This window comes from Rhea pennata, chromosome 4, assembly GCF_028389875.1.
Source record: "Rhea pennata isolate bPtePen1 chromosome 4, bPtePen1.pri, whole genome shotgun sequence".
In the NCBI taxonomy this organism is placed as follows: Eukaryota; Metazoa; Chordata; class Aves; order Rheiformes; family Rheidae; genus Rhea; species Rhea pennata.
In genome coordinates this window covers 33,171,457-33,193,715 of record NC_084666.1, presented here as the reverse complement: position 1 = coordinate 33,193,715, position 22,259 = coordinate 33,171,457, and positions in this window count along the sequence as shown.

Below are 22,259 nucleotides of genomic sequence, written 5' to 3'. Positions count from 1 at the left end.
ATAAGTCTCTTCAGCGGTGCAGTAGATATAACTGAAAACTAATTTGAATAAAATAAATTGAAAATCAAATACGCTTACTCAGGTACTAGCCACAAAACATGCAATTCCAAATGAATTGATTTATTGTCTGGAGCATAGACACACCCTGAGATACTGTTTTAGGTTCACGTAAAGCAACTTGCAAGCATAGCAAAGAGCAAAATGTTCCCATGACTAAATTATGTGACATGTATATCGTAGTGACAGGAGAAAAACAACAGACCGGTGTTATAAAAGGCCTGCTGCTAGGACAGACAGTCTAATTAGCAAATACGATGGCTACAGCATTAAAGGCTAACTGAATATTAAAGCCACTTTTGCCTGAAAATTACAGTACAAAGCAAATACAGTGTCTAAAAGATTACTGTTATTTTTGTGTTAAAAATTCTTAAAGATCAATGATTTTCTGTTAGTCAGCAGTTAGGTATTAGCTACTAGAAACATAGGTAGATGTGTGTGTGTTTTCCTTTGTAAGTGGTATATGCCATTGGGAAGGAATCTGCCCAGACGAGTTCTTAAATTGCTCAGAGTAGCAGCAGTCAGGGCTAAGAGCTAATATATCAATGTTTTCAGCACGAATATTTCCCCAGTAGCCAAGACAATTTTAGATGTGTTGAGCTTTTAAGACTGTATTTCAGATCCAATGGGATGATCCTCTGTGGCAGAAATTGCCAGATAGTGCCTTTAGTTAAACCCAAGTTATAGTCACGATTTTGCCTGGCCTTACAGAGCTTAAGGCTCTTCAGTGCTCAGTATTGGCCTTATGATAAAAATGTTGCTCTGCTTTTTTTACACTGGAGCTTGCATGGTGCCTTCAGTGATTTGTAGTAACACTGATCTTGCCCTGTGAATCTCTTGTTTCTACTACCCTGTTCACATATACACACAAAAAGACTTTCAGATTCATATTAATAACAGCATGATATTGATAGGAGAGGAATGTTCTCTGGATGGAGTGTCCCTCAGTAACACTATACAGGATGAAATATGCTCAGACTGTAAATATGAAAGAGGACAACAGCCAGGTAGGGAACATAGTTTCACACTAATTACGGCCATAAGCTGTCTCCAAAGTGCCAGGGCAGGGAAATGTCTTCCATGGGATGTGTATACTTGTTAGCAAGCAAGCGTTAAGCCAGCATAACGAGCACTGCTAAAAGCTGTTGCTAGAAGCCGCATGCTGTTATCCATATGCTGGATGCTGCCCATAAAAATGGTGATTGTGAAGTTACTGTTCCAGGAACCTTAGGAATTTTATGGTTTTCTTGGCTTTGAGGCACCGTTTGGCTTCACTACAGAATTTTCTGAAGCAGACAAAAGAGAAGAACAACTAAGGACTAAATTTTAGTGTCATTTTCACAAACATGCATTCAGAGGAATTCCATTGTCTTCACTAGACTTACACCGACTATGATCAGAATTTTACTAGAAGCTTTTGCATACACAGCAGTTATACATGAAAGCTGAGTGCTGCATCTAGAACATCCTACTGTCAGTGAAAAGTTAGGGTAAAAACTTGACACCAGTCAAGCCAATAGGCTCTGTGCCAGTGGCTTTACGGGAACCAAGTTTTTACTTCTGGACTATAATAATCATTAATATACATTAACACTCCTGTTCATATAATTTTCATCTAAGTGATGTCATTTTGAGAAACATATCCTTGACTGTTAGGTTCTCACTATGTGTCTGTATTTCTTTATTCTTAGGTGAGGTTTTTCTTTTTTGCTGAGTACACCCTTCAGGTGATACTTGATTTTTACCTTCTCTAATCATCACCTACCACAGATGCACAGATTTGCATTAGTAATCCTTCCTCATCAATCAACACCTTTGTCATATACACATACCACTGCTCTTCTCTGAACTTCTTTCATATTTAAAATGTGCGGTAGTAGGACACAAAATATTAACTGTAATATTATTGCTTCTTGAAAACATTGTCACCCTGTTCTGTATACTACAGTACATTCCAGGATGTACTGTCTTGTCTTTGTATTCCATCTATTTGACTGGGGTGGGGGGAATCATAATTATGAGTTCATATGTTGCCTAACTTTTGTTTTTATTCGTTTTCTTTGCTCTTTCTCCTAACCTCCTTCTAGTTTTTTAAATTAATTTACTACATACACTTGCATTTGGAAAACTAGGCACTTGGTCCAAACTAGATTTTGATTCACATTCACTTACTTTTACCTTTACTTATTGTCATTCAGCTGGCTTTCAATGTACTTGGCAATAGTCATATACAAAAAAATTTAAACCCAAAGCCAAGTGACATGCTGTACCAATTCTTCGGTCATAAAATGTTTCTAATTTTATGGGTATAGTCTCACCTTGTGTATCATGAAAATAATTCTCTGAGCTATGCAATAAGTATGTTTGATGAGAGTCTCTGACCTTTAACAGTCTGCAGATCCTGAAAAGTTTGCTGTTGTCATCAGTTAGATTATCAAATAGAGTAATCAAAATCAAGTGTGTTTAAATGACTCTTTTAAGTATTTCTTGAGAGTAGTTTCTCTTTTTCTTTACAAGTCCATGTGAATATATTCTCAGTCTATGGTCTATATATCAGTCTATGATCTCTTTGTGGTATATTTCATAGCAGACCAGTTGCCTGATATTGTTCACTAAGAGCTAGAGTAACAGCCAGTAGCAAATAAATCTTGTATTTCTGGAACTCCCATAGGGAAAATAATACGTATAAAAAAAAAATCTGACAATTTTGGAATGTTGATTCATTTTCAGAAACCACATTATAAGTTAGGTTTCTGAACTCCTGACCTATTTATTTAGAAAATACAGCCAGATAAACATCAAAAATAAGAAAGCAAATTCAGTGTAGTGTTTTCTGCTAGAATATGAATTCCTGTGCTATTAAAATACTGCCACTTACTTCCTGCCCTCAGAAGAAAAAGCTTTAGTGGTGAGCCAAGACTACAGTGTGAAAAAAACAGTATTTCTATAGATGTATTACTATAATTTCCATCTCTTTCCCCAAAAAGACACACAGGTTTGTGCCAGTTTCTTCTTAGATAAATAATACTACCAGACTGGGCACATCATTGTTTTCTCTGACCCAGTACAACCTCAGTCAGCAGCTGTTTTTGGTTGCATCGGATAAAAATGGAGAAAATGTTGAAGTGAACAACTAAATAACTTTTCTAGCTTTACTAGTATCTGTCCGGTACACAGAAGTCGTGCCTTAGAAGGTTTTAACAAACGTCTCATTTTTGTGGTATTTTAAAAGCTAAAGAGAATTCTTGCTCTATTGCCTCAGTCCACTCACTGTTTTGCATGGTTGTATTTAGAGAGCAGCTGATTAAGAAGACATGGGATGAACTGTATTGGCCTTTCTTATCACAGTGAGTGCCACTCTATCTAGCTCAGTCACCAAGAGGCAGCTGCCTTGAGTCTGTTCCCCACGGCTTCTCACTCCAAGCAAACTGCTAAAACACAATGTGTGTTTCTCCAACTCTTCAGCTTTCAGCCTGGCAACCCCCAGAGTTTCACTGTTTCTCTACAATCACAAGTTTGGAGGAATGGAGTGGCCATCAGCTTTCTGTCCTTAAATGTAAGCGGAGATGATTTTTTACATTACAACTCTGTCTTAAAGCCCAAGAGAATCGTGAGATTTCCATCTAGATCTCCTAATACATCAGTAACCCCCCTCCCCCCCCAAAAAAAAGACATTTATGGCATATAACATAAGACAAACATATCCAAATAAATAACATTGCTTTGGAAATCTAGCTATTCAATCCTTAAAGTATGAGATATGAGAGAATACTTAAGTAACTTTTTACTACCTAAACCCAAGCAAACCTACGAAAAGAACTTGTTCACTATTTAGATGCCCAGTTCTAGAAACGCCTATTTAATGCCTGATAATGTTTCAGTCCCCACTCCAGACTTCTTTAGGACATAGTTGAGCCCCGTCTGTTAAGAGTATTTTACTGCTGAGAGAATCTAGCACAAAAACACAGCACTTCTATGCCAGGAGGCAGCCAAGGAATGGGCCTCCACTGCCCCCGTTCCCTGACCCTAAGAGCCACCCAGGACCCAGGGGTATTAGTTTTTTCTGAGGTGAAGAAATTCATTCATGCAAGTCTCACCATCAACAGTATAACAGTACTGCAAAATTGATCCATCAAGAGTGTCTAAGAGGCAGTCCCAGTAGGGAAAGTAATGTCTTTATGTAAAGCTTCTAACTGTTTTTATACTGTATTCAGTAAGCTTATTCATTTTATAATAATAGAAAATTCATAGGTGGTTCTAGTATATGGAACTGAAACCTAGAACTCCTTCCTTGGAGGCAATTTGTTCCCATCACAGGGTAACACAATCTTTTCTTACTTTTTTTTTCTCCTTGTGCCTTGAAGCTCTGTAGAAAAGAGCTCTGCAGAAAACATTGTAGCAGGAATTGCCTTTCTCTTTTCATATCCTGGAAATCAGGAAAGAGAAATGAGCTTAATTATCTTGCTGAAGAAAGCATTAAAATCAGCACTCTGACTTTTTGGATAGTAGCAGCAAATATTTGGCTTTTATATATGAGATATTAAGCAGCTCTTTCTCTCCAATCATCTTTTAGCAGAGTAGAGTAAGGTAAATGTTCATAGAAGCAGTACAATGTAGCAACAAATGCAGTAAGTGATGCTGGTATTTCAATCCCAATTTTATGCGATGACAATGCTGTTTGAAGAGGGAGAGTATACAACATAGGTTGAACAAGACTAGCACCAGTACTGAGCCTTGGGGGACACCAGTAGCTACAGGCCTCCATAGTCTCTGTGCCACTGAGCACAACCCTCTGAGCTCTGCTTTTCAGCCTGTTCTCAGCCCACCTCACTGTCCACTCATTAGGCCCACACTTCTTGAACTTACCTGTGAGGATGTTATGGGAGACAATGTCAAAAGCCTTGCTGAAGTTGAAGTAGACAACATCAGCTGCTCTCCCCTCACCTACCCAGCCAGTCCATCCTAGAAGGCTATCAGATTGGTTAAGCATGATTTCCCCTAGGTGAATCCATGATGACTACTCCTGATCACCTTCTTTTCCTCCACATGCTTGGAGATGACATCCAGAATGAGCTGTTCCATCACCTTTCCAGGGATGGAGGTGGGGCTGACTGGCCTGTAGTTTCCTGGGTCCTTCTTCTTGGTCTTTTTGAAGACTGGGCTGACACTGGCTTTCTTCCAGTCCTCAGGCGCCTCACTTGTTCTCCACGACCCATCAAAGATGGAGAATGGCCTAGCAATAACATCTGCCAACTCCCTCAGCACTCGGTGCATCTCATCAGGGCCCATCGATTTGTGGGTGTCAAGCTTGCCTAAATGATCTAAAGAATCCCTTCTTGTTGTCCTTGACTTCCCTTACCACATTTAATTCCAAATGGGCCTTAGTCTTCCTCATCACATCCCTGCATACTCTGACAATGTTCCTATATTCCTCCCAAGTGGCATATCCCTTCTTCCACATTCTGTATACTTTCTTCTTCTATTTGAGTTTTGCCAAGAACTCCTTGCTCATCCATGCAGGTCTCCTGCCCCCTTTGCTGCATTTCTTACTCATAGGGATGCACCACTTGAGCTTGGAGGAAGTGATGCTTGAATATTAACCAACTCTCTTGGACTCCTCCCTTCTTTCTAGGACCCTAACCCATGGGATTCCTCCCAGGTAGGGCACTGAAGAGACCAAAGCTTGCTCTCCTGAAGTCTGGGGTTGTGATCCTACTTTTTGGCTTGCTTCCTCCACGCAGGATCCTGAACTCCACCATCTCATGGTCACTGCAGTCAAGGCTGCCCCCAACCTTCACATCTCCAACCAGTCCTTCTTTGCTTGTTAGTACAAGGTCCAGCAGCACACCTCTCATCATTAGCTCCTCCACCACCTATGTCAAAAAGCTATCATCAGTGCTCTGCAGGAGCCTCACAGACTGTTTCTGCCTAGCTGTGTTGTCTTTCCAACAGATACCAGGATGGCTGCAGTCCCCCATAAGAACTAGGGCCTGTGATCATGAGGGCCTCCTGTTTATTCCCCATGCTGCATGCATTGGTCTATAGGCATTTCATAGAGGTAATCAAGCATGCAGATTTCCCGGGAGGGGTGCAAGAGGATCCTCCATAGCCATGTGCTATATGCACTTCCCCAGCTGCATGCACTCGCTGAACTGACTTGAGCTGCATTTTGCTGACTACCCTGTTTCTATAACTTTCTCCTTCCCCCTATCTTTCCTCGTTTCCTCGTCATAAAAACCAAAACCCTATTGCCAACGCCAATGCTGCAGCCAGTTGTTAACTTTTAAAATCCATCTACTTAGCCTCCCATTCTTCCCCCACACTGGCAGGATTGAGGAGAAACTACCTGGGCTCCCAGGTCATTTGACCAACATCCCCAGATCTCTCAAATCCTGTTTGATGGTTTCCAATTTGCGCATGGTATCATTAGTGCCCACATGGAAGAGCAGCAGAGGGTAATAGTTCAAGGCACGGACAAGCCTTGTCAATCTCTCTGTGACATCTCATATTCGAGCTCCTGGCAGGTAGCAAACCTCTCTAGACAACCTGTCAGGTCAGCAGATAGGTGCCTCTGTCCCTTGCAGCACAGAGTCTCCCACAACAATCACTCACCACTTTTCCAGGTGTTCCTGCAAGGGACAGGGTCTCTTGGCCCGGTTGCTTTCTTTGAAGCCATGACCAGTTCCTCCTCAACCTGGAGGGCACTAAACCTGTTCCTCAACTGCAAGTCTTCAGGAGGAATAAGAGCCTTTTTTCTCCTTCAGTGACCAGTTTCCAGCCTTCTGCTACAGTGTTATGATGAACTGTTTCACACAGCACAGAGTCCTCCAGGAACTCTGCTACCGGGGGTTTGGGATTCTTAGAGCTGTATGGTCTCTGAGAATACCCTATTTCTTGCTCATCTTCACAGATGCTACGCAGCGTACTGAGTTCCTCCCATAACTCCTTTACCTGATGACACAAGTCATCCACAACAGCACAGCTTCTGCAGGAGACCTGACTGTCAGCCCAGGCCTCATGGAGGGACCTGAGCACTCCCTGTAGCCTGAGATCTGTAGAGCTACATCTGCTATCAGAGCAGTTTGTTTGGGTCAAAGCCTGTGACACAGCTGATGCAGCAACAGCAACAAGTACTGGGGAATGTGCTCTGCAATGTGTCATGACCATTTCTGAGGAAGTGTACACTACTAGGATTGGGAACAAAGGTGCATTCTTGTGCCCTTCTGTGCAAACTGCTGCCTCTGTTCACTGCCTCTGTTTGCTGTGCTTGAGTATCTTCAGAAAAGTACTGATGCAAAGAACAGTCTGGTTTTCATAATATAGAATTTTTAGATTCTTTTTTTTTATGGTGACAAACATAAAACAACCTGATAATTGAACCAAAATGCTACCTTCTTATTTGCTGTCAATGCACTTATAGTGCATCTTGGCCATTAAATTCAGATGCAAAAATAAGAGGAAAAGGAGAGTTAAAAAATAAAAAGACGGAAGACAGTAAAAATAAAATAAAAGTTTCTGAATTGCACCTGAAGGACTATTTTCTCTGTACCACTAAGCGAGCTAAGGGAGTTATAGACTATAAATCTTTTTACCTCAGAGAAAGATCCAGGTTTAAGTTAACAAGCTCTCTCTATTGTAGAAACTCCTCTGCAAATAGATTCTTCTTCAGTGCTGTAGGGAAAAGAACATATTAGCAATAAAGTCCTCAGGGCAGGCATGGTATTTATTCTGTGCTAGGCAGTAGAGTGACTAGCACAATGGTATTCTAGTATTTGATTGTAGTTTGTATTTTCTACCATAACTAGTGATTACTAACTCCTCTTTAGTTTCAGCAAGACTGATAATCAAGAGTTTTTTACTGAGAGTGAGATATTTGAATAACATGTTTTGAAGTGGTAAAATGTTGGAGTGCTGTTTCTATTCTATATGCTTTTGCCAGGTAATGAAAATTTGAACAGAGATGTTCCTTAACAGTATTGTGAGTTGTAATGTAGAAACACTGAACAAGCATTTACATATCAAGTATAAGGTGAGGAGATGGATACAAAGAGATGGGGAAAGCAAGGGAATGCAATGCTAGTCATTGTTGCCCAATATCATAGACAGTGGACTGAATCTTAAAGCCTGTCAAGCTCATTTGCATTGTGCAATTAATATTGCTCAAAGAACAGTAGTCAAAACAGATATAATAATAAAGTTGGCTACATTATTAAAAATATTTGCATTTATCAAAGAGATTTCTACCATCTCCCCATGTATTATTTTCTTTTACAAAGAATGATTAGGTACTTGTTAATTTGCACATTCTCTTAAGTCTTGTTGGTAAATGCCATATTGGGCAATATATTAAGCATAATTTACTCAGAAAGAGAGGAAAAAATACACACACACACACACACACGCACACACATATATATAAAAATTCTGTATAAATGTTACTACAGTTATCTTAAACATTATCCAGAAAGAAAGTTTCATCTTGTACTGTTAGCAGTTAAATCATTTCAACATTATGAAATTCTGCTTAATGGTACATCAGAATATTACCAGTTATATTTAACAACAGCTGTGAAACAAATTATACTTAATTGGGAGGAAAGTGTTAAACTCTTCCTAAGGAGATAGATCTTTGTTTGAGGAGTAGGATTGATAGAGGTTATATTTTCTTAAACAAATTAAGCTTATTTCTATTTAACCATCATATAAAATAGAGATATTTATTGTCATAATCTTCAAAATGTAATAGTAAGAAGGTGATGCATATTTCAGCCTAATGCATCTGCACTTCCAAATGTTAGTGATTGAATCATATGAGAGCTAGAATTAGAAAATGTAAGCATTAATTTGTAAAATCATATTACTTTGTGCCTATATTTAAGATGGACTTATGCCGTACTAAGTATTTTAATACAGAGAGCACAGCTTTTCTAGATGGACACTTGTTTACTTGTGGAAGCACTGCAGATAAAGTGTAACTTAAAAAAATCACCTCTACTACAATCACACTTGGGATGTTTACCTCTTACCCACAAATATATCTGGTGCAACGGGAGGACCAGCTTTCTTCAAATATATTCTGGTCATGCAACACTTGTTTTCAGAGCTTCATGTTGCTGCTGTGGAACAAGTACTTGTGTATACAACACACACAGAATAGGCTGGTAGAAGCTATGAATTTATAGATAGGTTTTTCAAAGCGTTACATAAGGTGATATAAAATGCACAGACAAATCCCCTCTACAAGAAATAAATGCAATAAAAAAATCTATTAATAATTCAGTTTTTTAAATGAATTTCATTTGGTGGTGTTTTCATTTTCGGTTAGACATGTTTTTGTCTATTTTAAAGCAATTTGTTAGATGATTTAGAATTTTCGCTACAGGAAAGATCTGCTCCCTGCACACAGACATTTGGTTAATGATCATATGCAACCTTTTTGTAATACTTTAAATCAAGCTAATGTTTTTCTGCATCATGATATATTGGCTTTTTAAAACAATCTTTTGAAGCAGTATAGATACCTTGTAATAATTACAAATGATAAGCCTTCATTTTATCCAAGTTAAAGTGTGTATCTACAAGCACTAGCTATTCATTAACATTTGTAAAGGCTGTTTGGCATTTTATATCAATAATACATTTGCAAAAATGTACATACAAGAGGAAATTATGTTAACCTTTTCAAAAAACATCAAATTCCCACCTCATTTTCAAAATTCAGAGGAAATGTGGCAGTCTTGAGTGGCAGTCACAAAACTGAAAACTTGTTCCTACCTATTGTCTTACTGGAAAATTGTAACAAAATCATCATTGAAAAGTACAGTAGAAATCTACTACTAAAGGCTAAACTAAAAAAAAAAGTGCAAGAGAAAACTAATCTAAGGACCACTGTGGGACAAATGTTTGATGTCCAGCACAGTTAATGCTTTGACTAGTGAGAAACAATTTACAGTAGCTTCCAGAGAACTGTAAATTGCCCTGGTCCTTTTACCAGAATTGTGATGAAGAGTTTACCATAGCTTGCTCTATGGCAAGTAGCTGTGAGGTGCAGTCTTCACACAGGCTTTTGAGACAACTCTATAGCCCATCTGAGGCTAGCACAAAGGACACACAAGCACACACACTTTGGTAAAACACCCGGGTCATCTGATTCCGATGGGTATAAGGATTAAAGGATATGTACATTATCTTAAATGGGGAAGATACACTGACCATTTCAGAAATGCTATCTCAGGAAATAAGTTGTTCCTGAGTCACAGTGTGCCCATTTACTCACTCAAGAGATATTTTTTTTTCTTGAATGTGACATATCACATCATTCTGTATCAGTATTCTTTACTGTTCCACCTATCTGGACTTTTGACTCCATACCACAATATGCTAGGTCTAATGAGATCTAGAGGGCTTTTCTGCTCTTTGCCCACTCCATCCAGCCCCAGGAGCCCACCATCCTCCCCTCTTCACCCTCATGTCCCCATGGCCCTGGAAGGATGCCCAGGTAGACAAGCCATAAGGCACTGTGGCTTGGTCCAGAGGTGTCCCCAGCCTGGATGATCAGCACTGGCATGGGGGATCTATGCTGTTCAGCTACTTGACAGTTAATCCTTATGGGTTTTACCAGTCCCTGGAGCATGCACAGTCTATGCAGCTCTTCATCTTCTCTGTCTGGTCTAGCTGTATCTCTCAGGGGTAACCAGAACGGAAGCAGAAACAATTCACCTCTCTTTCTGGTATAGAGAGGAATTACAGATGGAGAAAATACCCCAGTTCAGTACCGTTGTGCTCTTCTTAGATACTATTATCCACCTGCATGGCACGTTTTTCGTCTCACTGCACCTTGTCACTGTGCACTGTGCATTGGATCATATGTCAATGTAATATCTGATTGATTCAGTTAATCCACAAAAACTAGAAGAAAGGAAGCCTTTTCTCCCTCAGACAAGTGAGAAACCTTTGATTCAATACAATCTCCAAAAGCCAATATCTAACCTCTAACATCCTAAATCTTTTTAATAAAATGGAAGAAATCCTTCCCCTTTAATGAAATTATAGTAGGGAGATCTATGGGATATTAAATAGGATCATTCATAGAAAATGAATGACTGAGTTATCTTTCTCTGAATTTATATCAGCTCATACTTAGCTGATAAGGGGGCTCATGTGTCTCTACAGGGCATATGCTCTTCACATGGCAGCTCTGCAGGATGACAGTGCAGTATGCAGCTTTCATACTGCACAAGCTCTAACATCAAGGCTGAAGAAAAGACTCCTGCCTCCCAACTCCTCCCTCCCAAAAATGTTACCGAGGAACACAAAACCAGAGTTTATCTGGAACTCTGCAGATTGCTCAAGATAATATCAACACTGAATTTTACCTCCTTTTTCTTCTCTTTTCCAGCATGCATGTAAATCACTTAACAAAAGCAGTCAGACAACGTCTTTATGCTGCCCCATTGATAATCTACTCAGTCCAGCAAATGCTGTATCGTTACAGTAACTCAAATAATGCTAGTTAGTTGGAATTAGTCTAACTCAAGTAGCAAATTCCTTTGCTGAGATGGACCAATTTCCTTAACATCAAAGCAAGGGAAACCTATCAGACAGTGCTCCCTGGATGATAAGCTCAGCTGGTTAGAGCATGGTGCTAATAATGCCAAGGTCATGGGTTTGATCCCCATATGTGCCACTTGTTTGAGGGTTGGACTAGATGATCTCCAGAGGTCCCTTCCAACCTTATCAATTCTATGATTCTGTGATAACCCTGTAGCTGTCAGCTTTTTTGTGTGCTGGCGTTTTAAAAAGTTGCAGTAGATCTTTTTTTTTTTTTTTTTTTCCTCCAAATGTATTTAATTTGAAACTGCTTTGGTAGAACAAATGACTTGGACTTGAGTTCTGGGTTCTGGGATCTTTTCCTCAGCAAGACATTGAGTCTGACCACCTGATTTCAAATACAGCATGACTCAGACCTCTGTGGAATACACTGAAAGTGTGATGTTACTCTTGGGTGTTTAATAGTGTGAAAAGGAACATGATGACAAGCAGTAGCCTGGTCTGAAACTAGAAGATATTAAGCTCTGAAAATCCTTACTCCCCCGATGTGCATTCTCTCATCTGGTCTTCTGTTTTGTTTATATTTTCTTCTTTTTAAATACCTTGCCAAGTTTCTAGAATCTCTCAAGCACATCCAAAAAAAAAAAAAAAAAAAGGAGAAACAGAGGAAGAATAATAGCTACATGTATTACTATCAAAGTAGTGATACTGTGTTGAGACCCGTACACAAAGAAAGCATCGACATCGCACACTGGAGTGCAGTACCAAGGTGCTCCACACTTCTCCGCCAGGCCAGCAGCCACTTGACATAGTACAGCTGCAGTCTGACATGCTGGTTCTGGCTGTGTAAGTACATCAGGCAGCTGAATGACAGCTGAGCCAGAAACTGCTATCACTCAGCTGGTCCTTTCAGGATGATGCTCAAACTCTTGCTGATTCTTCAGCAGAGACAGTCCTTATTGCTCCTTTTTGCAGCACAGTTACATCTGTCGTTCCTGCCCAAGACAATAAACTGAAAAATGTTAGCTAACCAAACTGAACTGATATGGGGAAGGAGTGAAGAAAAATTCTTTCATTACCTGGAATTGTAAAAGGGACCTAGAGAGTATATCATTCGGGCTTTTTCTTTCTGTAGATAGTCTCCTTTCTCTCCAAGACTGTAGAAGTCTCAAGGGGATTCTATGTGGTGTAATATAGAGTTACTACATCACGGTGATGTAAACCAAACAGCCAGATCACCTTGATTAGCCGTGCTGAGGAGCAGTTTCTATTAACCTCTGCTAACATGGCTGTCGTATCACAGAGGGGTAGGTTGGCTCAGTCAGAACTGGATCTTCTGTCTCTAGCTGGCATTGTATTTGCTCTATAGTTGGAGGTACTAATATTAGCAAAATTCCTCTGGATCTGAAGAGGAATATTTAAAGGAGAGTACTTGTTCTGCGGTTCTAATTCTACTGGTATCATCAGTAAAACCAGTTAACCAATAGCAAGAAAAGTCTTACTCCAAATCCAGATTAATTTTTGTAATAAAGTTTAATACATTGACTAGGCTTTCAATTAAGTGAAAAAAGGGTCAAATAACCTGCTTTCATTTGTGAAAATTTCAGTAGTTGTCTTTGTACTAAGGGTAAAACATAAGAAAAGTGTTAATGTATCTTTTTATAGACTCTCTGACAGGAGTGTAACAGCGAGCTTCAAAACTGGTCTTTTGTCTTTCTTGCAGGATCATGTTTTAAGTGGGAAAAGAATATCAAAACTAATTTGGCTAATCAGAGCAGATTTGTAATCCGTTATCAAAATACCTTTATTTGGATTTTTTCTATAAATGCCAAAATAGCAATGAAGCAAAATAGCAGAATAAGCAATAGCGCTTGCTCATACTGTATAGCTGTGATCTTTATATGAAAGTACCAATGGTTCTCTAAGAACTTCAGCTGACAAGGGAAAGCAACCACAAATTCCATGTACATATTTCTCTCACAAGCATGTTTTTCTATATTCCAGCTTTATGTTTGAGTTCTAAAATCACTATGTTCATCTTCCTTCAAATTTGTCCTTTAGAATTGCTTTGGCTGTGAATCCCATAAAATCCTGCAATTGGTAAGTATTAGCTTTGGAATCACTTTATATTATGCTAAAGTGCACTCATGTTACCATTTTCTCAACTCCCACACTTTTTATTCTCCTTAATTTTTCCGTATGTAATCCTTTTGTACATTTTGTCAGCAGCAAGAAGAACCAAATTCAATTATTATTCAAATATCATTGCAAAAGCATAGGAATATCTTTGCAGGCATGAGTACTAGCCAGTGATTTTTCTCTTGCAAGTCTATTAAACAAACAGAAAACTTTGTAAGATAAAGAATGATCTTGGGAATACACTAACTTGTATTACTGTTAATTGGAATTCCTATCTTGCATGGGTGACTTGGCAACTGTTGCAGGCCTCAGAAGCACCATCTAATTCCCCGGAGTTACCATATGTCAGCAGAAGCCTGGAACTGCTACTGTGCAGAGTTAGTTCATGTGTTTCCCCTATTTATACTGGCCAACATGTGCATGCACAGTCTGTTACTGTGGCTTGGATGCAGTGCATTTGGAGCCTTGATACTGACTCCTACATGCAGCTTTCAGAAAGCAATCATCTGCTTTCTTCCTTTCCTTTTCCATGCTGCCTTTTGAATAGTCACAGTTTTAAATGGTCTAAGGAAAGAGGAGGGAAAATTTAGACTGAAAGGGATCCAAAAGAGAAAAGAGTTGCAAACCTTCTGAGCTTTCAGTCTGAGGGGAAATAAAAAGAGTCACTTCTGATTCACTAACATGGAAAAAATATACATAAACAAATATATATTTATTCATATGGTATAAATTTATCTCTATTGCAATTTTATATATATTGACAAAATCTTAACATTGAAATATGGAGAGAGAAATCATGTGTGTATATTTTAACACAAAACTGATTTAGAGTCACTTTGTACATACGTAGATCGACAGAGTACCTGTGATATACCTTTGTGTGCTCAGTAGCTGCACAGGCATCTGGAAAAGCTTTCAGCTGCTGCAGAAAATACAGACTCTTTTGGGTATGGAATTTGACCATACAGTATGAGATGTTGCATGTTTCATGCTATATCTGGCAATTCTGTGTGGTACACTGCCAAGAAAGCACAGAAAGAAGACCATATGTTCAACTGCATAATAGAGAGGAAAACATGGTGAGAAGATGTAGAAAGCCAGGTAGAGGAAAGAGATCAAAACCTAGGTATTGCTGTCTCTGCAGATAAAATAACAGCTCACAAGAAAACCAGAGTGCTCAGTAGAAGAGGACCAGGGGGTTCATAGTCAAATCTGATTTTCTAACATTTCTCTTCCCCACTGCGACATCCCTGCATTCTCAGGGAGAAACAGCAGAGTTTTATGTCCCCCAGGACTGAAAGTGAAGGCCATATCATAGTGTCTGTTATCCTCAATCATCTCATCACTTTGTAAAAAATTACGATAAGAATTCTCTGTGTTTCAGAAATAGGGCAATGAAACAAGTGTGGAGGCGTAGAAGTCCTTGCCAGGCACAGTAACTAGAGTTCTGTGCTTGTTTACAGAAATACCAGCTGACCTGTGCCCTTACAACAGATATAATCAGCAGTTTCAATAGAACTTGCTTGTTAAACTGATTCATAGCCTTGCATGGTATAATGACTTTATTGCCATTTATTACAGAGGGGCATAAGACAACAAGTGATGCTTTATCTTTTCTTTATTTTTTTACAAACAATGGCATTATTTGTTAACAGAGCTTGATGACAGAAACAGCAAAGTCAGCTACAGCATGGATTAACATGAACAATAAACACTTCCTGAATGTTTCATTCAAAGTCAAAAGATAACAATCATGGTTTTGAACCAAGGAAGGGAGGTTTACAATCAGTCAGAGGGATAATTTCCAGAATGCCTATAAAATGCCAGTCCATGCTAGTGTTTCAATTCGGTCTAATAACAAACAATAGATTTGTTTTTGTTTTTGTTTTTGTTTTTGTTTAATAGAAAAGTACCTTTTAGGTAATTGATAAGTTTAGCTCAACATGAGTGTGAAAATCTGCAGTATCCACTGGAGTATAGATAATTATTCAATTTGTCTGTAAAGAATCTAGATATGCCATTGTTTTGGAGTATGGGTAAAAAACAAACTTAAAAAATCATGTGTATGAGTAATAAAAAACAGTGATGTAAACTAAGTAACTCCTGAAAATACATTCATTCAGTTATTCCTGTTTAACCTTCTTAAAATAAAACTGTCTCTGTACACACAGCTGAGTTACCATGCTACAATTCCCAGGAAAAATAAAAAAGATTTTCTCGTGTTTTTGCCTAATAAACAGTGCGTGGTTCCCCCTTCCATTACAGCTGCAGACCACAAGTGGGAAGCAGCCACAGCTGATAGCCTCACTTCTTATATTGAGGCTCCAGACTGAATGAGCTGAAAGATAACTGTGGTAGTTAGCACAAAGTGTTTTCAATAGTTAAAGATGATTGTTCAGGAAAAAGTGAATACGAGTACAGCAAAGAAGGGTGCTTGTAGGAAATATTGGTGCAATATTGTATCAACCAGGTAGCAAATACTAAGGGGGATCTTAGCGATCTTGGTTTAAAGTGAGAAGTGAAACAAACTGGTTTCATTCACTCATACACTCACTCTCTGTCTGGAAAAATGCGGTGAGCAAGGAGCCTGTCCAACTGTCAGCACCAGGACAAGGCCAACCAGCACACAGACCCCAGGACATTAAGTGCAGAATCTCTTGCCATGACACGGCAGGCCAGAGACACCAGCTGCCACTTCCTTCTTTTCTGTCATGGGCTCTTCTCAGGTTGGTGACCCCATGCAGGTTTTGGATATGCCTTATGTACCATCTTGGTGCTGACAGATATGTGTGTCTCCATCTTATCCCACCTCTGTGCGTCACCAGGTTTGTTCAGGGTGCATGGTCTCCAGACCTGGGTGCCTCGCAGATGTGTGGGTAGCTGTACCACAACCATCTCTCATTATGCATTCAGAAAAGCAACAGAAATGTACTTCTTCAGGAAAAGCTTTCAGATGTGATGGCCCTTTGGTCACATGCTTTCCTGTTTCTGGATATGGGGTAATAAAGCAGCATTCAGATTTCTCTGCTCCTAGACCCTTCAGAATAGCTGAGAACAAGTCAGAGAAGCACCATACTCTCTAAGGAAACAAGCTTAGTGAAATCTCTCTAACAGCTCCTGAACCCACGGGCCAGTATCATCCAGATCTCACACAGAAACAGAGATTGGAAAGATAGTTACATTCCTGCAAGGTAAATGAACATGAGTGGCAGGCCAGTTCAGAGAAAGATTTTCAAAGTGGACTTTCCAGGTGCCTTCAAAAATGCAAAAGCAACAGCATGAACTTATGTTTTATTAGACACTAGAGAGTGCACGTAGAGAAGACTATATAAAAATACCTCAATGAGATGAAAAGCTTCAGTCTGAGTTACAATTTGTAATTGTATACAAATATTACAGTTACTTGCAAAAGCAAGAATATAGTTTATGTGGGTATAAATGTATCCTGCAGTCTTCTTCTTACTATAGTGCAGTTAGCATCACAGTTAGTCACTGAAAAGTTTTTAAATCATAAAAGAAATAACAGTATTGCAAAGAAACTGAAATAAACAGCTTCCTATGTAAAAGGACAGGGAAAACAGACTTCTTTAACTCCGGTGCTTACAACACTACTTATTTGTGCTATGGAAATTGTTCCCAGAATTCTGTTACATATCTGTCTATTTCTGAGACCAAAACAAGAGATTCTTCCTAGTAGTACTATAGTAATGGTCCAATCCAACAGGAATGCAAGATTTTCTCTGAGTAGACTCTCTGATGGCCTGTCAGCTTTAAGAAACACAGATTTCTCCATGGATTTTTAGAGATCTTATATATTTTATCTCTGAGAGGAAGCTTTCTATTTCCATTATTTTATATATTACATCATTACATTATTATTCCTACTTACTAAGTAAATGAAGACTTTCAGAAATGTTTAAGGGCACTGCACTCAAACAGTTAGTATAGTTTTAGCTGGTATGGTTGCTGGTATAGTATTTTATAAAAAAATATATGAAAAACTCAATTCATTTTCTTTACAATATTATTTCTTGTAAGATTAAAAACTTTTCATTTTTTTCCTCTTTTCACTACTCTTTTCACCTTTTCTCCATTTAGCTAAATAGCTGTCTAAACTCTTTCAATATCTTATGTGAGAATGTATCATTTCATGTCTTTTGTAGAGTATTGCCATGGATGAAATATTGTAAGAATAATATTTTAAGTTTTAATAAAATGCTGACATCTGAAGTGGGAAGTATGGAGACAAAGAAATATAATTACAGCAGTTTAAAGACAGCAAATGTACGCCATTTCAAAACTGTTCCATGTTCTAGTTAATTCTTGCTTTATCCGCATCTTTTTCATCTGCCTTTGATGTAAATATAAACAAATCTCCACAATAAACTGTTTTCTTAATGTTCCAGTGTTTTACAGCTCTTCCTTAACTTTTTTATTGACTTTTCAAACCGTTCCAACCAAGAAGATTTAAGTTTAAAAGATAGAACACCATTACACTCCCAACACATATACTGGAAAGAACCATTTATCACTAAGTGAATTTAAAAGTAACAGAAAGCATTTTTAAATCTGCTCATGAACGCCAAACTATTAACTGCAAACTTGTAATTACTCCCAAAAGGATTCCCACTTGAGCTGCTAACAACCTCCAAGTATCAAGATATTCTTCCAGAGAGCATCTCAATTTTTATAAACGTTAACTTTATTAGAGCATAAATCCTTATATCTGTCAAAAGAATGTGTCTCATGGTGCCTAAGCCATTGATCAGGTGCCAGTCACTGGTGCTGTCCAGCAGTATTCAGTGGTGAGATGATGGACATGCACATTCTGCCTCTAGAAGTACTTTTGATTCAGAAAAAAAATAAGCCAGTCTTGCTTATTTTCCATGCCTTAGTTTGCTCAGCAGCTCTGCTGCGCATGAACTTGGGTTCTGCCAGGAAGGAACTTGGGAAGCTGGAGCAGGAGCTCTGCTCCGACTGTGCCCCAAGCGCGTGCCGCTCTGCAGAGGGGACCCAAGGGCACCAGTGGAGGGCGGGGTGGGGAGGGCGTTAAGTGGCTTTGAGATGTTCGCTCCCCATTGACTGGACTAAATCTAGGTCAAACTAAAATTCCCAGCACTACGTAGTGTAAGTGTGGAGGTCTCAGACCCAATGGCTTCTACCTGCTGAACTGCTGCTTTTGAGCAGTCCCTTGTTAGTATAAACATAGCCATATGTGAAAATAAAGTAGGTCCATACCAAAAAAATCTAAATATAATCCAGTTTTGTGAATAATAATGACACCAATCTTTATTGTAGCTCTTTTAAATTCTTGTCTGAGATTGCTTGATATTGCACTCCTTACTCTACAGATGTAAAAAAATAAATAAAAAAATAAAAAATTTAAAAAAGACACAAGGCAAAAAGAGTCGGTAGGCCAGGGCAGAGGTGGAAGAATTGGATTTTCAAGCCATGAACAATTTTGAATCTCCTGGGCTCATACTGGAACTGGTTGAAATGTTAAGCTGAAGCTGAAAATGTGAATTTCAAGCATAATGGTGTAATGCAACAACTGTATACAGACATTTTCTGGCCAAATTTTCATTAAAATAATATCCTGAGAAAGGGAGAAACTCCTCTGTGAGTCATACAGGCCAGTCTGGCAAAAATTCTTTAGTGTATCAGAATAACCTAAAATTAAATTAAAACTTTAAAGATATCCCTTTAATCTTGCAGGGAAATACTCATGTTATCATATGAATTGATTTGAATGCAAAATCACCATGAATGGTATTGTTTTAATAAAATATTCTTATTTTAAGATATCCTTTTCATAACTACATTATACTTTCTTAGTATGTTTTCACATCATCAGTCCTCTCCTTTCCTTAATCGGTATTTATAATCACTGCACAAGTATACAGTATAGCCGATATGGTTCTCTGCTTTACCCTTGCTGTCTGTCTCCAGAGCTACCATACTGCAAAGAAATTTGCCCTATTAGCATATCAGTCAACAGATTTATGATAGAATAGTAGTAATTCATTTTACAACATGCATCTGTATACTGGCAGATCATTGAATTTTTCAGAAAACCACATCACATTTCATAATTCTGTACATCTGTAGTTATTGGTTCATATAATGTAAATTTATGTCTGAATTTATCTTGTGACATTGAGGTCTGTTATGTCTTCAAATATTATTTTGCTAACTATCTGTTCAATTAAGAATGGTATTTTGAAGTAATTTTAATAATTATATAAGAGTTTCTAAGTATTACTTTTATAAATTAAATGCCTTTTATCAACATTGTAATTTTGCCAAACAGCCTACATTTAAACTGGCATAACTTCTTTAGCTCCCAGGTTTGTTCTTTTTTATTATTAAACAGACAGAACCAGAAGTATTTTATACTTATATTTTTATCTTACCTACTAAATCAAAATGAGCTCAAAATTTGAGTTGTTTCTTGGTGTTGTATGCCAATAGTGAAGGTTTTATTCCTGCGAAAAGGACTCTTCTTGAAGACATGTAGGAGCTAAGCTCAATAGGAACAAATAACTATATTTTAGCAGTATTTCGCTTCAGTTCCTTATGCTTCACGAGGAAGCTGCTTTGGAATTCATATTATACTGAATAATAAAAATGTTCATATTCACATAGACTGGGTGGCATAATAAACATCAATAAACTACTAGTACTTAAAAACTAAATTACAAGTATATTGGATTAATAAATTGTTTACTTTTGTTAAAATAGGAGAAAAAATGGATGTTGAAAAATCTGGTAATTAAATTTTTTGTTAGCACGTGTTATTTGTTTTGTATAACCTTCCTCCATTTGTCTCTGCAAGAGTGATCTCTTATAAAAAGCATTGCTCTTAATAGTAGAAAAGGTAATACAAGAAACAAAGAATCACAGAATCACAGGTTGGCTGAGGTTGGAAAGGACCTTGGGAGATCATCCAGTCCAACTTGCCTGCTCACTCAGGGTCACACAGAGCAGGTTGCCCAGGACCATGTCCAGCTGGGTGTTGAGTCTCTCCAAGCACAGAGATTCCACAACCTCTCTGGGACACCTGTTCCTGTGTTCAGTCACCCTTAGTGTAAATACAGTAGTCCAGTGTGCTCGGACTTGAATAACAAAAAATGTTACTCATTTTTAATCTAATATTTGTAAGATATTTTCTAATTAATGGCTTTCAAAGCTACAGTCTGATGTAAAATCAATATACCAGTTCATTGGTAGCCAGCATGAAAGCAAATGGGGATGGTGCATTCAAGACTTCTCGATGCAGTAAGCAGGAGGTGCTTGTTTTATGTTTATGCCGGGAAGTTTGTAAATAATCTGAAAGATATTCAAAGGATTGCTTTTTACAGGTCGATAATAGAAACCGTAACATGGTACCAGGGGCAGAGGGAGGATGTTAGTGCTATCTTTAGGGCATGTTTTACACATAGGGGTCAATTGTTCCCAGCTGGAAGTCACAGAAAGGAATGGTCAGGCAGACACAGAGTGGGATTAGAGGTAGCTCCCAAGTATAGAAGTGGCTTTTTTCCAATACTACTGCAAATGTTCAGAGCCCTCAAAGGAAGTAGCTAGTCTCATTTCCATTCAGGCTAAGAAACTTAGCCATCCAGGAGTTCTGGAAAGATCAGCCAACTCTATTTTTCCCTGTTCCTCAAGATTATATATTCTGAGTGCAATCAAACCCAGAACTCGTAAAAAGCACAACTGCTAAGCTAGTATATTTAAAGTAGCATGTTCGAGCTTACCTAGTGTGATTTATGTCTGCAGAAAAAGACACAGGAGACTCTGTAAATGCCTTCAAATGAATGCTTTAAAAACAAATCTAAAGTTGTACTTTTGTGTCATTCAATTGAATTAAATTATATGTAGTCTTAAGAATATGGTTGTGTGAGTGTGTGTGTATATATATTATATATATATATATGCACACATAAAAGCACTCAGTTAGAGTTAGATGATACCAATTAATTTGCCATTTTGATTTTTCAGATATTTATACCATACAGACACCTGAACTTCTGTATTTGAAGAAATATTTTATCTAACAACTCACATACTTTCCATACAAGTATTTTAAAAACACCTAAGAGCATTACAGTTTTTTTCTTAAATTGATTGCCTGAAAAGAAAAAGAAAAGAAAAGAAACGTGTCCACAGTTTGTCTGAACAGAAACCATTTTGGAATTGCAGCTCTATATATTATACCTGATGTCTGATAGTTTAGTCCGTGGTGAAATTTTGTTCCATCTGCAATTGTGCTGAATTTGTGTGGGCATGTAATTGCAGACAGTCAGGCTAAAAAGCATTCGTTCATAGCACAGGATGGTTTCCAGCTCCAGTGTGATGCTGAAACCACATTTAAACTGAAACCACTCTGAATGATAGGTTCTCTGTAAACAGTGGGCTGCTGTGGTGTGAGGATCGAAGCCATATCATAACACTGGAAGAACTTTAAATAAAAATATTCTGACATCATTGTTTGCTTAGTTTGTAAAAAAGAA